Here is an 11,935-nt window from a genome sequence, read left to right as displayed (position 1 = left end):
TAATGACAGTCTCAGTGACGGTCGGACAATATTCACCTGGGCACTCAGCGAAGTCCGACTATCCCCTTCTTCGGTTAAATAAACCCAAAGCGCGCCACCGAGGAGTTTTTTAAAGCGACTAGCGCCCCCTCCCTGACAGAGGCGCGCTCACACAAAGCCAGCCCTCGACACTAGGTATTGAGCACTGTCTTTCTCGATTCTCAGATTACTAGAAACGAATCCCAGAAACTTTCATGGTCTGGATATATATAGACTACTTACACTAATTTTTTGTTTAATTGACAGTTGTAATATGGACAAAGAAACACAGGTGAGAAAAAATTAAATTTTGAGTAGCCTTATAATTAAGTTTTTAAAAAAATTTTTTTTACCTTACACATGCGCTACTACGAAGCAGCAGGCTTTCATAGCTTTATTATGTTTTTTTTTTTTTTTTTTTTTTTTTTGGGAGTTCAGCCATTTGTCTTTCTGAGGTTATGTGTGATTTTGACAGCGTGTTTCAGTGTGTACGTATGGAGCCGCCGGTCCGCTTGTGCCCCGGTAACCTAGAGAACCGCGAGAGAGCACTGAAGCACGCGCTTTGAGGCGCTCCGTTCTGCGTTCAATAAGCGCGCGAGATAGAGGCTTTCCAGCAAACACACAAAGAAAGGGAGAGAGTGGAGATAAAAGGATGGGAAAAATACAAGTACAGTAAATTAGCTTGGAGAACGGGATTTGACACCCGTCGGGGACAGAGACCTGAGGGAAAGAGATAGGCTCTGTACTCACTGACCCGATCTCGCGTGCACTGCAATAAAACTTTAGTGTAACAGCTCACTTGGATAGTTGCGCTGATCAATATACTGTCGTATCATACTCTTATTAGAGACGGTTCTGGCGTGACATTTAGCCTATGAAATAATCAGACTGCTTATATAATATTTACTTTGTCATTGATTTTTGATTCTTGCAGACCTGAAATTCACACCACAAACTATAGTGAAAGAAAATACGTTTTAAAGCACAACAGGAGCGCGTTGCTTATGGGTGTATCGGTATCACTTCATAACATTACCAAGAATGAAAACACCATACAGTTACTCCCAGTATACTCAAACACATTGATTGAGTTGTTGTTGTTGTCTGTTCAGAAATTAGTCTTCTGAAAGCAGGGAAACACTTGCTTCCCTGACGCTATAAATGTGATGATATTTAGCTCCTCATAAGAACACTGGCGAGAACAAGAGTGAGAGTGGTAAATATGAAAATAAAACTTGAGTTAATTGTGACATTAAGATTTTTAAATTAAGATAAGTTTGTGTACATTTATATTTGATTACTGTGCAAATGTGTATTCCAGTGTGTTTGACTGTAGTCCTTCAAGACTGAATGAATGAAGCTCGTGTTGTCATCTAACTGAAACGTGGCAAAAGCAATATTGATGTTGCTATACACGAAATAACTGAAAGTATTCTTAACGCAGATACTGCTACAAACGAATAAACAAACATTCGCACAATGTTAAGTCACGCTTTTGAGAAACGCGGAGCACTAGGCGCATCTCACGAGACTCTCTACCGGCCCCGCGCGAGCTCACCGCGGATTCACCGGGGTGAGGAAGAGGCATCCCATTTCCATGACAACCTGAGATAATATTATACGTTTCGCAAATTAAATTCGGATTCAGTCCATCCATCTGCAAAGACGTCGCACACAACACAACTTGTTTGTCTTTACGCGGTGGGGAACGAACATTCAACAGGTCCGGACCAGAAAGTTCTATATAACATAATGCCATGCAGAAATATATGAATGGAGACCGCAATACAAATGACAAGAATAAGCCAAAGGATGTTGTCAGTATTTTTACATTTCAATACGTAGCCTACACATGTGTGCTTTTTCTATAAAGCGTATTAAATATTAGCGCATTTCCACTTACTTGATTTCTGTTGAGGTTCCGTCTTTACATATGTTTGTAAAGCCCTAATAATTCCTTGTGCATATCCAACAGAAATTAGTAAAAAAAACTGAAAATAGTGGTTGAGTGGAAGTTGGTTTCAAAGTCGCAAAAGTTGATGGTTTTTCATTAAAAAAAAAAAAAACTATTTTTCTCTTAGCTAAGAAGAAAAAAGTACTCCGTGGTTCTGTCAGCTCCACTGTAAGTGTCGGCGTTAGTAACGGAGAGGATGCGCTGAGCGTAAATTGCAATGTGCCTTTGTTTATGTGGCGCGCTGAGCGAGAGAAAGTCTAATAGCACATTTATCCGTCCCCGCTTCTACATAGCAAGCCTGGAATGCGTGACGTCAATGTGACGCCATGGGAGAGGTGACGTCGAGCACTGTAGCTCCCCGGCCTCGCTGGTACAGTATACACATAAGCCGTACAGTCCTTGCCAGGAGAGAGAGAGAGAGCGGGGGGAGGAGGGTTGATCTTCTGACTCTTTGCTAGTAGTTGTTTGAAATCGCGCAGTAGGCCATGTGTTATGTCGTCGACTACTTGCTAGAGGAAAATTAGTCAATAAATGTATTTCGTGTTAGAATAAGTCCACAGCTAATGAAACTATTTTAAATGGTTTTATTTTATTAGCAGGTGATAAATTATATAACAATATAACTGATAAATGCACAATACACATACGTGTAGTATCCCTAGTGTTTTTTTCACTATATGACTCACTTTAAACCTATTTAGTAGTTATACACGTTTATTAAAATGTGTAAGGTTACTAGATACATTATGGATGAGCGCGTGCGCTTGTGAATGCTTTCCTAAAATGAAGACTGGCATGCAAGCTTACATTGAAGAGGAGAAAAACATTTTGTTATTGTCCAAATGACAGTCGCCTCAACGCAAACAAAATATAATAAAATGATCAAATATAAATGATAAGGGTGCGGAGTTGGGTGGATTTAAATCCTCAGTGTGCTTCCGCCGTGCACACTAAACAGATTATTAAATCTAGCTCGCGTTCCCCATCGTACAAAAAAATATCAACAATAGCCAATCACAAGACGCGTAATTTCTTAGCCACGTTCTAATTCTGGCCAATGATCAGCTCCCGGAGGCGGGGTGAGGGTTTGACGCACTGAGACTCGTGATTGACGCAAGCGATGTTACTAAATTTAGCAGCTGGTTGCCCCGTGGTTTGAGATAGCAGATCCTTCATTCATTGCGCCGGGGCGGGTCCGTCTATTTTAGACATTTGATTGTGTTCCAGCCAATCCAAATATAGTCGTAGACAGGTATGTTTAGCGGAAGCGTGTCCCCGTTACTTCTTACCAAGGAACAACCTTATGATATCCCCATAACTGTTACTGTAATGGGAGAAAGTATAGAGCCGTTAGCCTCTGGTAATTTCGCCCGTTGGCTCAGAATGAAGCTTTTTTCCTGCAGGTTTCTCCATTTTAACCATGTTGTTTAACTCGCTTGGCTTTCTGGAAAGCAGGATAGTATTAAGTGTGGACGTCTCGAGGACACTAAACAGGTTTCGGTTGTTGTTCTAAATGTTGCTGTAACGTTACGTTAGATCGAGTGTGGTTTAAACGCAACCGTTAAAGAGACATTACAGTCTCGACAAAATATCGCTAAGAATCTCTATACAACAATAGTGTACGGGATTACAGGTCATTTTTTTCTTCCACAACTCATGAAAAGCTGTTGCAAAAGTAATTAAGGCTGAACTTGCGAAGCACAGGCATCAGGGTCCATTTCTAAAAGTAAATAAATGCCTGGATGAATATTCTTTCATTTTGGAGCGAGCTTGTGAGTATGTTAAAAAAAAAAAACAGAAAACAAACGTACGTTTATATTTTGTTTATTTCCCAACTTCAAGAAGTCCAGTAGTATATGAGGTGGTCTGTAGTTGTGGGGAACATGTTCCGCAGCGCGAGGCGTGGAAACGGTGCGCGCGCGGAGGGAAACTCGCTTTTAGCGCTGCTGCTTTGCCGTCACGGGGAATCCCCTCTCCGTGACCTTCTCCCGCCTCTTTAGACGCTTAAGGAGGGAGAGGGTAAACAGGGTCAAGTGATATTAGCCTCGTTTGTGACAAGACAGATTCAGCTTGGACTGTGGTTTGAGACAACTACTTAAATATCAATTGGCACATCTTTTAAAGAACCAAGAACCGACTGTATTTATGGGTCTAAAATATATGAAAGGTTAAAATTGAGTTAAAGAGACATTGGGGGGGGGACGAAACAGAAACATGTGTTAGTGTCATCCAAGTGTATGATTTAGGGAAACACTTTTTTTTTAAATAATTGGAAATACCAGGAAATTTTTAAATTGAGATTTCCAGGCCCAGAAAAAGTAATGGAAATTTATTAAAATAAAACAATACAATACAAAAAAATCCTATCCTTTAACTATGAATGACCGCAAAGGTCATGGAAATGTCATGAAAGTTCATTGTTCCAAAAGAGTGGGGATGTTCTGTCTTAAGAAGTCACACTTCAGACATTTACTTTTTGTTTTTTGTTATTTTAACATTGGCATTGATCTCTAGAAAACAAAATATGTCTCCCCACTGGAACTAGTAAGCACACCATGATAACATGATGACTTTATACTTTTTATTATTATTATTTAATTACTGTATTTAATTTTTTTGGGGGGAGGCCCTACACTAACCACAACATCTGTATGTTATGTTTATCACAACAGAAATTCATGTTTTTTTCCCCCGTTCTGAAATCAAAGTGATCACACCTTCTCATGTCACTCCTATCCATAAAGGATGGCTATTTTATTTTTTCACTCAATATGGATGGAATAGTGGACTGAAACCATAAAAATCAGGAAATGTTTAAAATTAGAATTAGGAGAAGTACTTTTTATGAATAATATATTTATTATTTCACAAAAACGAATATATATATATACACACAATGGTAACTGTTTGAAGAATATAAATATTTAAGAGCACATTTATGAAGGTCTTGAACTTTGCTCTTAGCATTGGAAAGACGGGAATTTCTGCTTAAACTCCCACGTTTTGCGGCTGTGACTGTATAATGGATACATCTGTGACAGATATCCAAATGGCTTTTACAGCACTGACTCATAAAAAGGGATGAGAAAAATGACTAGTCACATGATAACTACAATAATTTAAGGAAATCTTATATTAGCACAGTCCAGTAGTGATGGCTCAATTATGTCTTACCTTAAGCCACACTGAAAATGAGCAAGAATGTGATTTATATATTCACATATTCATGCTTAAACAGGTAATTGCAGAGCAGCTGAGTGTTATTTTGTTGTTAATCCAAGCATATCACAGGTTGACAAGCTGAAAGGTCATGTGTGGTAAAAACTATTTGTTAGTTTTTTGTGTGTTTGTGAGTGCGCGTTTGTACTTATGTTGATTACACTCAAGCAATGATCTGGATGTGAGAGAAGTCCTCAAAGACAGTTTTTTTTTATTTTTTTAATGAAGTATGAAGCATATTTTGTAAATTCAGTTTTGTTTGTGAAGGCTTAATTCTATGATTTGTTTCTCGCTCTCTCTGTCTCTCTCTCTCTCTCTCTTTTTGGGAAATGTGAGTCACTCTTCAAAATTATTTAAACTATAGTAGCAGAAAAGGGCAGTTTCAAGGAGTGGATATACAAGTGTCATTTTAATTTTCTTCTATGAACCCATGTTCATTCATGTTTTGGTAGAAGAAAAAAAAATCAGAGGAAGAAAAAAATCAGAGGGTAAAAAGTAAGAACAAATGCATCTGCTGATTCTGAACTCATTAGTTTGACCTTTTTCAGTTAAAATAGCACATGCATAGCACATGCTAAATGTAACTTGTTTAGCTTGTAAATTTAATAAAGAAGTATGGAACCCATTAATTTGACCTTTTTCAGTTAAAATATTTATTAGTTTTTTGTGTGTTTGTGAGTGGGCGTTTGTACTTTGCAATGTTGAGAACACTCAAGCAATGACCTGGATGTGAGAGAAGTCCTCAACTACAGTTTTTTTATAGTAGCAGAAAAGGGCAGTTTCAAGGAGTGGATATACAAGTGTCATTTTACTTTTCTTCTATGAACCCATGTTCATTCATGTTTTGGTAGAAGAAAAAAAAAATCAGAGAGGAAGAAAAAAATCAGAGGGTAAAAAGTAAGAACAAATGCATCTGCTGATTCTGAACTCATTAGTTTGACCTTTTTCAGTTAAAATAGCACATGCATAGCACATGCTAAATGTAACTTGTTTAGCTTGTAAATTTAATAAAGAAGTAAGATATTACCTGTCACTGGCATTAGCGCCGTCATTGCTAATAGAGTCAAAGTAGCATCAGCAGAACTCATCAAAATAATGTTTGCAACTTAAAAGGTTTACTCAAATCAATAAAGTATTGCAACCATGCATTATTTAAATCGTCAGGTCAGCAAAATATAAAGGAACCAAAAAGCTATCCTGTAATGTCATCGTATTTGTTTTGTTTACAGTGAATATCTGGCAGCCACACCTGTTAGTTTTTAACCATGAATTGAGGGATTTTCACAGTGCATGAAGCATGTGGGTGTATGCGTGCATCTCTTCCTCTTATCACCAGAGGCGGACAAAGTACTCAACTCCATTACTTGAGTGAAAGTACAGATACTGCTGGTCAAATATTACTCCATTACAAGTAAAAGTTGTAAAGACAGATTTTTACTCAAGTAAAAGTACAGAAGTACTTGCTTTTAAAAGTACTTAAGTACCAAAAGTAAATTTCCTTTCTTATGTCAATGCACTGTTTTATTATTGTACATAGTACTTGCAATACTTCTGAAGCAACTTAGAATACATTACAACATTAGGAGATGCACAACAGTTCTTCTGTGACTTTATAGGTAATATGTTCACATACACAATTTAGCAAAATCAGACAATAGTGTGTGTAATGTATACCACAATATTAACTTCTTATTATTGAATTGTTGTAAATAAATACCACATTTGCAACTGGTCAGTGTTCAAAAAATGCTGGGAAATCACTTCATGTAGCCCTACAAGAGTGATTACTGATAAACTGTCTGAAAAAAAGAAAGTCACGTTTTAGAGAAGAAAAAAATCCCCCACTGACTTTCAAAGCTGCTACAGAGTAACGACTTTCTACTTCGAGGACCTTGATAGAAATGTAGTGGAGTGAAAAGTACAATATTTGTCTTTCAAATGTAGTGAAGTTAAAGTCATAAGTTCCCAGAAAAAATAATACTCAAGTAAAGTACCAATACTCAAAAAGTGTACTTAAGTACAATACTCAAGTAAATGTACTTAGTTACTGACCGCCTCCGCTTATCACTCCTCAGTATTTGAGTTGCCCTCACTGTGTGGGGTGTCGGAACAATTGGACAGGAATTCAGACTGAGAGTTTAGCAGGTGTTCAGAGGTGAAATATGCAGACTGCTTTTTTTTTGAGCGTGCCATTGTGACAGTAGGATAAATAAATGAAGAACTGAAACTCATGAATCATGAATGTGAGCACTTATTATTGATCAGTATTTATCAGATTTGTTTTGTAGTACAGTGTCACCGTGTTGAGATTCATCATAGTATCAAATATTTGATAGAAAGCAAATATGATCTTCTAACTGCACAAATATATTCATATATTAATATGCCCTAATATGCCCACCCTTGCCCTAATTGGAGTGCTTCAAAAACATTAAACAAATGCACTGTCTGACTAGCTTATGAATGAGGCTTTCCCAGTGAGTAAGCAATGGAGAGTTGATTTGCTATTTTAAAGTCTTTGCAGTATATTGTACTTTGCATGTGAGCATATTAAGGGATACCCATGTGTAAACCTCTTGGAATGTGTGCGTAGTAGTTTTTTGTGTGCATGTTTCTATTGAACTTTTCAGAGGACTAGACCGTGACTTGCGTCTGTTGGTCAGGTAAATGAGTTCCTGAAAGACAAGGCAGGCAAACCTTAGTTTAAAGAATGAGATAGAGTGTGTACAGAAAAGAGACATACTTTCTCTTAAGATAATAACTGCAGAATGTTATCATCACCTTGTAGGGCACCTCACACAGATAAACAGATTGATGCATGTTGCAAGGTTTAGTTTCAAATGTCACTGCGTTGGTGTTCCTCACCTTTATTAATAGGGACTGACTTTCACTTAAACACTGATTAATCACATGACATCTACTGTAGTTGATGAATTGTGGTTGGACAAAATATTCCTTGTTCTCACAGTTCAAAGTTCAAATCAATTGTTAACTTGTTTATAATTTAGGGCTTCTTTTCCCAGTTTTCTTTTTCAACAACAATTGCTTATTATAATGATTTGAACACATTTTATTGAAAGTTTTTGTTGTGATTTCAGAGCAACCATATTAATGTCTTAAATTTGAATTATTTTAGGCCCTGCGAGTTTTTCATGTAGCTTGCACTCCTCTTCTCAAGATGCAATCCATTTCTGTAATCAGGGATGCAGAATTGCTTCATTTATGTCAGTGTTTGGAGTAGCGTACTTTCCTACACCCACATTTTCACCTTTGTGAATGTAAGGACACACAAGGTACTTGAGGTCCATGAAATCGAGTGGAAAAGTTGTCTCATGTCTGCTGACCTTCCATCATAGTCATGAATCAGCATAGCGGCATCTTGACCTTTAAATCTGGGGTCACTCTCAATGATATATTTGCACTTACAAAGGGCATATTACTCACCGTTCATATGTGTATTCATAGAGAAAGTTGTGAGAAGAGTTCAATGATGATAAAATATAATCTCACACATTCATACATTGTGTGGGTTTTGAAGATCTACCTGTCATTGCTATTGTGAATTTCCCAGCAGCAGGTGTGGGAAAATTGCCCCCCTGCATTTTTCCAATAGAAATTGCTCAATAAGGTCCATCAGTGTTCTTCATATTCCGGAATCACTCTGTCTTTCAAGTTGGGTTTCACACTAAACCTGTGCCACACCCTATTTCTGACACACACGATGCTAAGCAATGTGTATGTGTGGGGTGTTGTCATTTAGGCATTGCTTGCATAACAGTTGTCTGTTTTATGCAGCTTCACTCAACAGATTTCAGATGGGTTGAACTATGGAATTACCTGCATTTGTTGTTCCTGACACCTGCATTCCAAACAAACGTCTGTGCTTGACTGAAGGCTTTAGAAAGTGTAGATGTAAGATAGAAGATGTTAGATACTGTATCTGCCACACAAACACACATATTTTAATTCTGTTAAACCCACACTCAAATGCAGAGAGATCGTGATATACTGGTGCTTGGGTAACCAGCAAATACTTTCATCCTCTTAGTTTATCAAATGACTCAGGGTCAAGCTCATGTCCAGACAGGGATTCCCCAAACCCTTTAACACAGCCTCACTGAAAGTCATTCGATGTACAGCATAAAATGTAATTCTAAAAACATTTTTCATGTATAATGATGTAGCAATCTGTAATAAACTATCAGCCCGGTCAAAAAAAAAAAAGCAATGTAAACTAAAATTCTGTCATAGATAACAATGTGAGAATTATGAATGCAGTTTGGTGGTTAAATTAATTTGAATCAAAACACATTTTTTTCCTAATAATTGAATCCATATTCCATTGTTTGTTCTTTCAGGTGTACCCTGTTTTCCGGCATTTTGAATTTAGGATAAGAATGACTCATATCAGTCTTCTCATATAAATGGAAATGTCAGTTAGATATAGTTTGCCATTAGTAGAAAGTGAGCGATTAGGTGACCTTTAAACTTTTGAAACAGTCTGACAGTGATTTTTGCTCAAGCTTTAAGTTAATGTGTGGTTAGCGTATATTTGAACATAGTGTGTATATATGAGAGTGATAACGTGAAATGAGAAACTCAGAATGTAATATTCTGAACCTCATTCATGTCTTATCTTGTGTTTTTCCCACTGGGCAGTTCTCCAAGAGTATTTAAACTCTTAAATGATGTTTGAAAAGGTTCACAAACAGCTTAAGGTGATTAGATTAGTCCTTGGTGTCTTTTATTGGATTTATGATATTTCTTTTTTTTTTTACTGTTATTAGTGTCTTTGAAATAAATTGAATTCAAACATATATTATCTTTATTTAATATTTAATATTTTATTTTTATACATTTTTATAAAAGTAATATATTAATGATGAACAAATACAATAGACTTAAAGTAAGGAGAGTTTGTGACATAACTCCCAGGTTTGATTATTTAATTCCTTGGTGATATAATGCATTTGTTTAGAATTTATACGTTTAGTGATATAGAGTTTGTGTGTGAGAACATTCATGTCTAATGATGTTAGATTTAGGTAACTAGATTATTCATGTTAGCATGTTCAGTAATGGTAGCGAGTTAACTCTACGACATGGCTACAAAGCGGGTCTGTTTTTGTGTAATATTTCTTATGGTTGCATTTATAGGCCTGTTGAGTGAATGTATGGGGTGTATGTGTGTTTGTATGTTTCTAAGAGCATATGATTCAGATGTGCTGGTTTGAGAGTAGAAAGGGGATGGTCTTATCTAAATGTTTGGACAAAGATGTTTTTGTATAATAAATAATCGCATTAAGCCGCCATGTCAGTTCCCCAAGCCCACCATGCCTGCTTTCACCAATAAACCACATTACAGCAAAACTGGCAACTCTGTCCTGATTTCACAGGGCCTATAAAAGTAGGTCAGGACCAGGTCAATACACCTAGCATACTGCTTTGCATGTTTAATGAACATAAGACACCTAAAATTGAACTGCAGTTTTATCAAGTACACTTTTAGAAAAAAAGGTACAAAAGCTGTCACTGGGGCAGTACCTTTTCAAAAGGCACACCTTTGTACCTAAAGAGTCCATATCGGTACCTTAAAGATACATATAAGTACCTAAAGTGTACATATTAGTACCTAAAAGGTACAAAAGTGTACCTTTTGAAAAGGTACCGCCCCAGTGACAGCTTTTGTACCTTTTTTTCTGAGAGTGTGGGTAGTAGACTGGAAACATCACAATCACGGCTTTGATGTGACAGTCGGTAGTTTGTGACTGCATACAAGTTTGACAACTTAACGTCAGAGATGGGTTCTGTGGGAAGATGCACACACGCAAACACACTATACTTCTTGCCTTGTGATTGCTGGAGGTTTTGGGAACCAATAGGCTCTAGTGTTTCTGTGTGAAGAAGGAAGGACATTAGCTTATCGCTCTCTTTATCTCTAATACACAGAGAATACTATGTATTAGCAAACACTTCCAAACATAAACCTCTTTCATATTTATGTAGAGTTCAGAGAGGACAAAAAATGTAATAAGCTATCTGATGTTTCCTGTGTTTAGTGATATGATGGGTTCTTCAGTGCTGGATCAGCAGAGAGCTGGACAGCCGCCAAGTGTGCAGTACAGTGGTTACAGTGTGAATCAAACTGATCTTCATTCTAGAGAGTGTGGGACTTCCCCATTTGACTCCATTACAACAGTGAATACTCATTCAAAGCACGTAGATAAGTGATACATGTGAGATGAGGTCAAACTACAGGTTGTTTAATGAAAATGGTGTTCAAATAGTAGTGCATGGTGCTAATGACATCAAAGTCCTGCATTAGATTCCCATGAAGGGCTAAAATGTACACGTTCATTTCAAAGTTAGTCACTTTGGATAAAATTGTCTGTATAATGCAAAAAGCATAATTGTAACATATGAGAATCAGTTGTGCACATGGGATCTGGCTTAAGTCAAGTCGTCATCCCATTCTCCCTCTTCCTCTGCATTTCTGTCAAATTTTCACTATCCTCTACAATAAATGATAATAAAAGACATTGCAACTACAATTAATTTGCCTAGAAGAGTAGTGACACAACTCTTCTTTTTGTTAAACTTGCGCTTTAACAAAAAAGTGCCTTTTTACAGACATGAGCTTTTGCATTTTCTCACCTTTTGTGTTCCTACATAATTTTTCTCCTTTTTTCACAAAACTATGCCCTTTGGGGGCTCTGTACTTTGTAAATTAATATATATATATAT

The sequence above is a fragment of the Sinocyclocheilus rhinocerous genome, unplaced genomic scaffold (genome assembly GCF_001515625.1).
Source record: "Sinocyclocheilus rhinocerous isolate Xijiao unplaced genomic scaffold, SAMN03320098_v1.1 scaffold241, whole genome shotgun sequence".
Taxonomy (NCBI): domain Eukaryota; kingdom Metazoa; phylum Chordata; class Actinopteri; order Cypriniformes; family Cyprinidae; genus Sinocyclocheilus; species Sinocyclocheilus rhinocerous.
This window is presented reverse-complemented; position numbering follows the sequence as displayed.